Raw genomic sequence first — 7,465 nt, 5'->3', positions numbered from 1 at the left:
ACACACACACACACACACACACACACACACACACACACACACACACACACACACACACACACACACACACACACACACACACTCTGCAACCGTTTAGAGAGATTATCTAGGGAAGGGGATGTTTAGGGTACACCACTGTGTAGAACTCCAGGAAAGGTGTGGGGGGAGAGAGGGCTGGAGATGGTGCCTGTTTAATCACTGTAAACAAAAGACGCGATCACTGTTGGAAACACGTCTTTGATGTAATGTTTCTATCGGGACCTCGAGATCTCCTTCGGATAATCCGATTTTCGGATAATTGGTATTCAGATAATTGAGGTTCCTCTGTATTTGGAAAGGCAAGGACTAATTCTGGATAGTCAGCATGCCTTTGTGCATGTCTCATGAACTTGTTTGAGTTTTTTAAAGAAGTAATAAAGAGGATTGATGAGGGCTAGCAGTGGATGTGATCTATATGGATTTCCATAAGGTGTTCGACAAGGTTCCCCATTGGAGACTGGTTAGCAAGATTAGATCTCATGGAATACAGAGAAAAAGCTAGCCATTTGGTTACAGACCTAGCTCAAAGGTAGAAGAAAGAGGGTGGTGGTGGATAGTTGATTCTCAGACTGGAGGCCTCTGACCAGTGCAGTGCCCACTACTTTTCTTCATTTATATAAATGATTTGTATATGAAATAGGAGGTAGAGTTAGTACGTTTGCAGATGACACCAAAATTTGAGGTGTAGTGGACAGCAAAGAAGGTTACCTCAGAGTACAATGGAATCTTGATCCAATGGGCTGAGGAGTGGCAGATGGCGTTTAATTTAAATAAATGTGAGATGCTGCACTTTGGTAAAGCAAATCAGAGCAGGATTCATACAGTTAATGGTAAGGTCCTAGGGAGTGTTGCTGAACAAAGAGACCTTGGAGTGCAGTTCCTTAAAATTGGAGTTGCAGGTAGATGAGATAATGAAGAAGGTGTTTGGTACACTTTCCTTTATTGGTTAGTGCATTGAGTAGAGAAGTTGGGAGATCACATTGCGGCTCTGCAGGACATTGGGTAGGCCATGTTTAGAATATTACATGCAATTCTGGTCTCTTTCCTATCGAAAAGATGTTGTGAAACATGGAAGGGTTTAGAAAATATTTACAAGGATGTTACCAGGGTTGGAGGATTTGAGCTATGGGGAGAGGCTGAATATGCTGGGGCTATTGTTCCTGGAGCATCGGAGGCTGAGGGGTGATCTTAGAGGTGTATAAAGTCATGAGGGACATGGATTGGGTGGAAGAGCCCAGAACTAGACGGTATGGGTTTAGAGTGCGAGGTGAAAGACTTAAAGGGACCTAAGGGGCAACCATTTCATGTAGAGGTGTGTGCATGTATGGAATGAGCTGCCAGAGAAATTGGTGGAGTCTGGCACAATTACAGTATTTAAAAGGCATCTGGATTGATACATGAATCGGAAGGGTTTAGACGGATATGGGCCAAGTGCTGAATACATTATGTTGGGATATTTGATCAGCATGGAAGAGTTGAACCGAAGGGTCTGTTTCCGTGCTATATATCTCTACAGCTCTATCTGTATTTTACATCAACAAAAAAGAAGAGGAAATGTGTGTATAGCTAATTTCGCATTCTGCACTATAATGTGAAATGTATTTTATATATAGTTATTTAAAGAATACACATGTAAACCTCAAGACTAGAAGAATAGATCTGAGATGTATTATAATGACCTGTAACTATAATTTGGAATATAAATCTTCACTGGTCCTCATAACGTATTCTGTTCATTATGCTTTAAAACTAAGCCAATGAAGAATGTTGGATAACATTAATCAATGGAAAAGATGGATTTAATGATGTTTAATGTAATTAATTCTAGTGATATTGAAGATAGCATAGTTATTAGACTACACATGCATAATATGTGTCAGGGATGTTTGCATTTCAAACACTTTCTTTCAAGTAAATTTACAAAAGAATGAACATAGTTCCAGTAATAATATTAAAATTATTATGGCAAGTGATTTGTTATTACTCAAATCCACAGAAACAATCATCTTTTAAATTATAGGTTTGTAAGCACAGAAGGAGGTAATACAAGCCATTGTGCTCACTCTTTGAAAGAACTATCCAATTAATCTCACTCTTCTGTTTATTCTACTTGACTTTAATAGCCCTGGAACTCTTTTGGCAAAGTTGTATGCTCGCAATAATTCTTAACAAATGAAATAATTGTATAAATGAATGCAAAGATTCCTCCAATGATATGCTGTACAAAATACTTGATTGATGGTTACCACAATATTAGAAATCTTCCTGTCAACCTTTTGTTGCATTCATTTCACTTTCCACAGATATAATGGTAACTGGCTCTTTAAATTGGTCATGGCAAAATTATATTTTACCACTGTGAGGCACAACAGCATGAGGCTGTGTGTTCAATGAGAATTGATTTTCAGTCAGTCCAGTGGATTTAGGCTTCACTGGCTAGTCAACCTATATTGCCCATTCTTAATTGCCCTTGGAAAGATAATGTTGAGCTGCCCTCTAATGCTGTCAGAGAGGGAGTTTGAAGATTTAACCAGTGACAGTGAAGGAATGGTGATATATATTCAAGTCAGGATGGTGCTTGATTTGGACGGAGAATTGTATGTGGTAATGCTCCTTCGATGTCTGCTTCTAGTTGAGGGTTTAGAAGTGGTGTGTTAGGAACCTGAGTGAATTTCTGCAGTGTATCTTGTAACTGGTACTCAATACTACTACTGTGCATTGGGAGTGGAGGGAGTGAATCTTTGTGAATGTGGTGCTCGTCAAATGGGCTGCTTTGCCTTGGATGCTGTTAAGGTTTTGAGTGTATTGCAGCTATACTCATACAGGCAAATGGGGAGTAGTCCATCAAACTCTTGACTTGTGCCTTGTAAGATGATGGACAGTTCTGAAGAGTTCAGAGGTCATTTACACACTAACGAAGCCTATGACCTACTCTAGTCGCACTATTGATATAGCTCATCCAATTAAGTTTATAATTAACAGTAAACCCCAGAATATTGATAGTGGTTGATTTAGCGATAGTAATGCCATTGAATATCCAAGGGTGATGACTCAATTCTGTCTTGTTGAAGATGGTCATTGCCTGGCACTTCTGAACCATGAATGTGACTTGCCACTTGTCAGCATAAACCTAAATGCTGCCAGGGTCTTGCTGCATTTGAACATGGACTGCTTCAGTGTATGAGGAGTTGCAAATGGTGCTGAACATTTGTGCAATCATCAGTGACCATCCCCACTTCTGACTTTATGATGGAGGATAGGTCATTGATGAAGCAGCTGAAGATGATTGAGATTAGGAGACTACCCTGAGGAACTCCCGGAGAGATATCCTGGAGCTAAGATTTCTGACCCCCAACAACTGCAATCATTTTCCTTTGTGCCCAGTATGACATCAACCAGTATCATTCTGTTTTCATTCTGACTTTTTTGATTCCAGTTTTGATGCCACACACAGTCAAATGCAGCCATGATAACAAGGGCAGTCTTTCTCACCTCACCTTCTAGTTTCGTTGTTTTATTGTTGATTAAACCAAGGCTGTGATGAGGTCAGGAGCTGAGTGGCCCTGGCAGAACCTAAACTGAACATTAAAGAACAAGTTATTGCTGAGTAAGTACTGATGATAGCACTATTGATGACTATCCATCACTTTACTGATGATCAAGAGTGGATTGATGGGGCAGTAATTGGCTGGATTGGTCTTGTTCTTTTTTTTGTCCACAGAACATCCTTGGCTAATTTTTCACATTGTCAGGTAAATGTCTGTATTGAAGGTGTACTAAAGGCACAGCCAAGTTCCAGTGCCTTCATTAATTTGTTGATTATCAAATTGGTTGAAAACTGGCATTGATGAAGCTGGGACCCTCTGAAGTAGAATCGTCCATTTGACGCCTCTGGTTGAAACGTGTTGCTTGTGCATCAGTCTTCTCTTTTGCGCTGACGTGCTGTCTCCCCCATTTTTGAGGATGAGGACATTTCTGGAACCTCCTCTTCCAGTGAATTGTTTAATTGCTCACCCCATTCAGGATTTCAGAGCTCAAATCAGATCCATTGCTTGCTTACTTCTGTCTATTACTTGCTTCTCATGCTGAATGGCATGGAAGTAGTCCTGTTTTGTAGTTGTACCAGTTTGAATCCTGATTTTTTTTTTAGCATGTCTAATTCTTCATTGTACCTGAGCTGATCTCCTTGCTTGATGCTAATGGTAGAGTGGGAAATCATGCAATTGACTTTTGTGTTTGAGTGTTTGTCATTGTGTCTGTTGATAGCCTGCAGCACCTCATGCATGCTCAGTTTTGAGTTGCTAGCTCTAGTCAAAGTTGAAACTTTATTGCTGGAACAGCACAGCAGGTCAGGCAGCATCCAGGGAACAGGAGATTCGACGTTTCGGGCACAGGCCCTTCTTCCTGAAGAAGGGCCTGTGCCCGAAACGTCGAATCTCCTGTTCCCTGGATGCTGCCTGACCTGCTGTGCTGTTCCAGCAATAAAGTTTCAACTTTGATCTCCAGCATCTGCAGACCTCACTTTCTCCTCGAAGAGCTCTACTCAAAACCTATCCTGTTTAACATAGTGGTACTCCCACTATGAGATGAAGAGTACTGTTAGAAACATAGGAAATATGAGCAAAAATTGGCCATTCATCCCTTTTGAGCCTGCTCCACCAATCATTATGTTCATAGCTGATCATCCAACTCAATAACCTATTCCCACTTTTCCACCACAACTTCTGAACTCTCTAACCCTGAGTGCTATTTCCACTGTGAGGAAATCCCAGGTATGGTTCCCCATTTCTTATGGTTCCAGATGGAATATCCTAAACCGTTAAGCTCCCAGGTGAAGAGGGACAATCTAGCTCCACTTCTTTATTCATCCACCCCTTTGATTCATTACAGCAAGGATTTTTTTTTTTCAAAAATGGTTCCTGTCCTTGTGGATACATTTCTCCCAGACCCAAATTAATTTGTGTTTTATATGAGCAATTTAACAAGACATTCTTGGAAAAAAAAAGAATAAGTGAGTCTATTAATTCCTAAACATGAGAAGTGTTATTGACACAATATATACAGGTTATAAATTAGATGTGAGTCCAAAAAGATACAAGCTTATTAAAAAAAACTAAGGTGTACATATTAGGCTCCCATACGGTTGTGCAGAGTGAATGGTTGAAAGTTCTTGCCGTTGAAGTGAATGATAACAATAAGGCTGTCATTACTAATTGAATGGTCAATTGCACAATCTTTAAAAGATTAGATGAGATTCTGTCATTCTGTGATTTCTTTCAATTTTGGTTGAAATCCAGCAACCAGGGTGAGTCAGTGTTTTTTTAAATTCCTGTTTCCTTTTTAACTTATGTAGCACTTGGACTTATAGCACGATTTTATCTGCACCATGACTAATAAGGGGTTTTCTCATTGACTGTCACAGCACACTCAGAGCACATCAGACCCAAGCTGGTATACACAAGGTCTTTCAGACTGATTAGGACACTCCAGTAGATTTGAATCTTGTTTTTTAACATAAATATTTGTGTATTCCTCAAAGACAAAAACACAAAATGTGTCTGCAGTTTTTGAACATAATCCACAGGAGATGGCTTTCTCTTAAACAAGGAGTCATCGATTCCTCATTACTTTTGTAATCATGACAGGTCACAATCCAATCTGTTTAAAATTTCTTCATTACTTTTTTAGATGTTACATCCCATTGGTCCCACACAGAATTTAGTTTATGCCTACAGTTATTTTATCTATGTAGCAGTTGTCTTTGAATTTTAGAAACACATTTTAGAATTAATGTCTAAAAATGTCTGTAGCACTTTGGGGTTTTGACCTGACATTCTAACAGTATCCTCAGTTTGTTTTTACATGGATTGTGTAATGGTCACTCCAATCCATTTTGCCATAAGCACATACAGCTGCAGCAAACAGATTGGTGGAGACATGGTCAAGTATGTTTCTCCTTCTTGATGATTCCTTCACTGACTGTCGAACTGCTGAATACACTTAGTGATGGACATTGAGCTCCCCCTCCCAGAGTACATTCTGTACTCTTAATATTATCCAGTCCTTACTCCAAGTCATGCTTAACATAGAGGAATACTGATTCATCAGCTGAGGAGTGGCAAAATCAGGGATGGGTTTTGACAAATCAGCAGAAGTTTCCTGGTCAGTATTTGACCTGATGTCATGAGACTTTGTGGGGTCTGCAATTGGTTTTAGGTATTCCCAGAGCAACTCCCTCCCACTGTTTACCATTGTTCCACCTTATCTGTTCTGTTGGTAGGACAGGACATATCCAGGGACAGTGATGTGGTTGTGGGTGTTTAGAAAACTTGGATTATAAAAGTGAATGCAAACTGAACGATTTTACAATAGTGAGTGAATTATGCCTGTAAGAACTGGTCCACGCATTCTAAATACTCTCATACCAATTCACCTGCCAACCGCGTTTCATCCAGGATTCCCATATGCAACTCAGAATGTTTTTTTTTGCATAATGTAGTACTTCACTCATCAATTTTAGTTCTGCTTGTCCCTTCAAGTTCAGTTATTGACTTGAGTGTAAATTCCATATTGAGTAAATCAATCCTCTCACTGTGAATTTCTCAGTTGGGAATTTGGCAAACATGCTGAAAAATTTACATTAACGTAAGGAACATCACTGACTGAAAAGAAAATGTTCCTCTGCAGCAAAATATGATGGCATGTTTTCAGTCAGTTCCTGGTGGTATTGATTCCTTTCATAGTTCTGCAGGGACATAAGCTGTGTCTTTCAACCATTTTCTGGATTAGTGGTGCTGGAAGAGCACAGCAGTTGAGGCAGCATCCAAGGAGCAGCGAAATCGATGTTTCGGGCAAAAGCCCTTCATCAGGAATAAAGGCAGAGAGCCTGAAGCATGGAGAGATAAGCTCGAGGAGGGTGGGGGTGGGGAGAAATTTTACCTTTTTACCTCTTTCAACCATTGACTATTCCTGAGTGATAATATACAACTGCATTTAATTGTTTACAGTTAGCATCATAGCATTTAACTAAATTCACAGAATGACTCCAGACTTAGAGAACTGTAAGAAACTTTTGTGGCATATAGTTGTTTATGAAGATAGAGCCAAATTTCACCTGATATCACTCTTGGGAAGCACCTCAGGATATTTCCCTGCATTAAAGATGTTAATGATGTTCTGAAATTATGTTGAGGGGACCATTCTCAAAATTTCTCTCCAGCTTTTCTATTTGCCCTTTTTTTAAATGATTATTTTTCTTTGAAAAGCTGCTTTGCTATATTGAATTTCCCTCAATGCACAGGAGAGCATGTGACTTACAATGTGCTATTCCACAAAATCCATACTCATACTGATTTACCAGTTGATGGGAGATATACTTCTGGGTGGAACAGGTCCTGAAACCTTGTCTAAGATATTGATAAGGAGC

The 7,465-nt window shown here is 39.6% G+C and overlaps 1 protein-coding gene across 1 annotated transcript in view; it reads left to right on the top strand.

Moving 5' to 3' along the window:
* LOC122551933 (inactive dipeptidyl peptidase 10-like) overlaps positions 1–7,465 on the top strand; it is a 1,705,342-nt gene that overhangs the window by 954,743 nt on the left and 743,134 nt on the right. The window lies entirely within an intron of this gene.

The sequence above is a fragment of the Chiloscyllium plagiosum genome, chromosome 7 (genome assembly GCF_004010195.1).
Source record: "Chiloscyllium plagiosum isolate BGI_BamShark_2017 chromosome 7, ASM401019v2, whole genome shotgun sequence".
NCBI lineage: Eukaryota > Metazoa > Chordata > Chondrichthyes > Orectolobiformes > Hemiscylliidae > Chiloscyllium > Chiloscyllium plagiosum.
The sequence above is the reverse complement of the archived record's forward strand: the minus strand, read 5'-3'. Positions and strand labels throughout refer to the sequence as shown.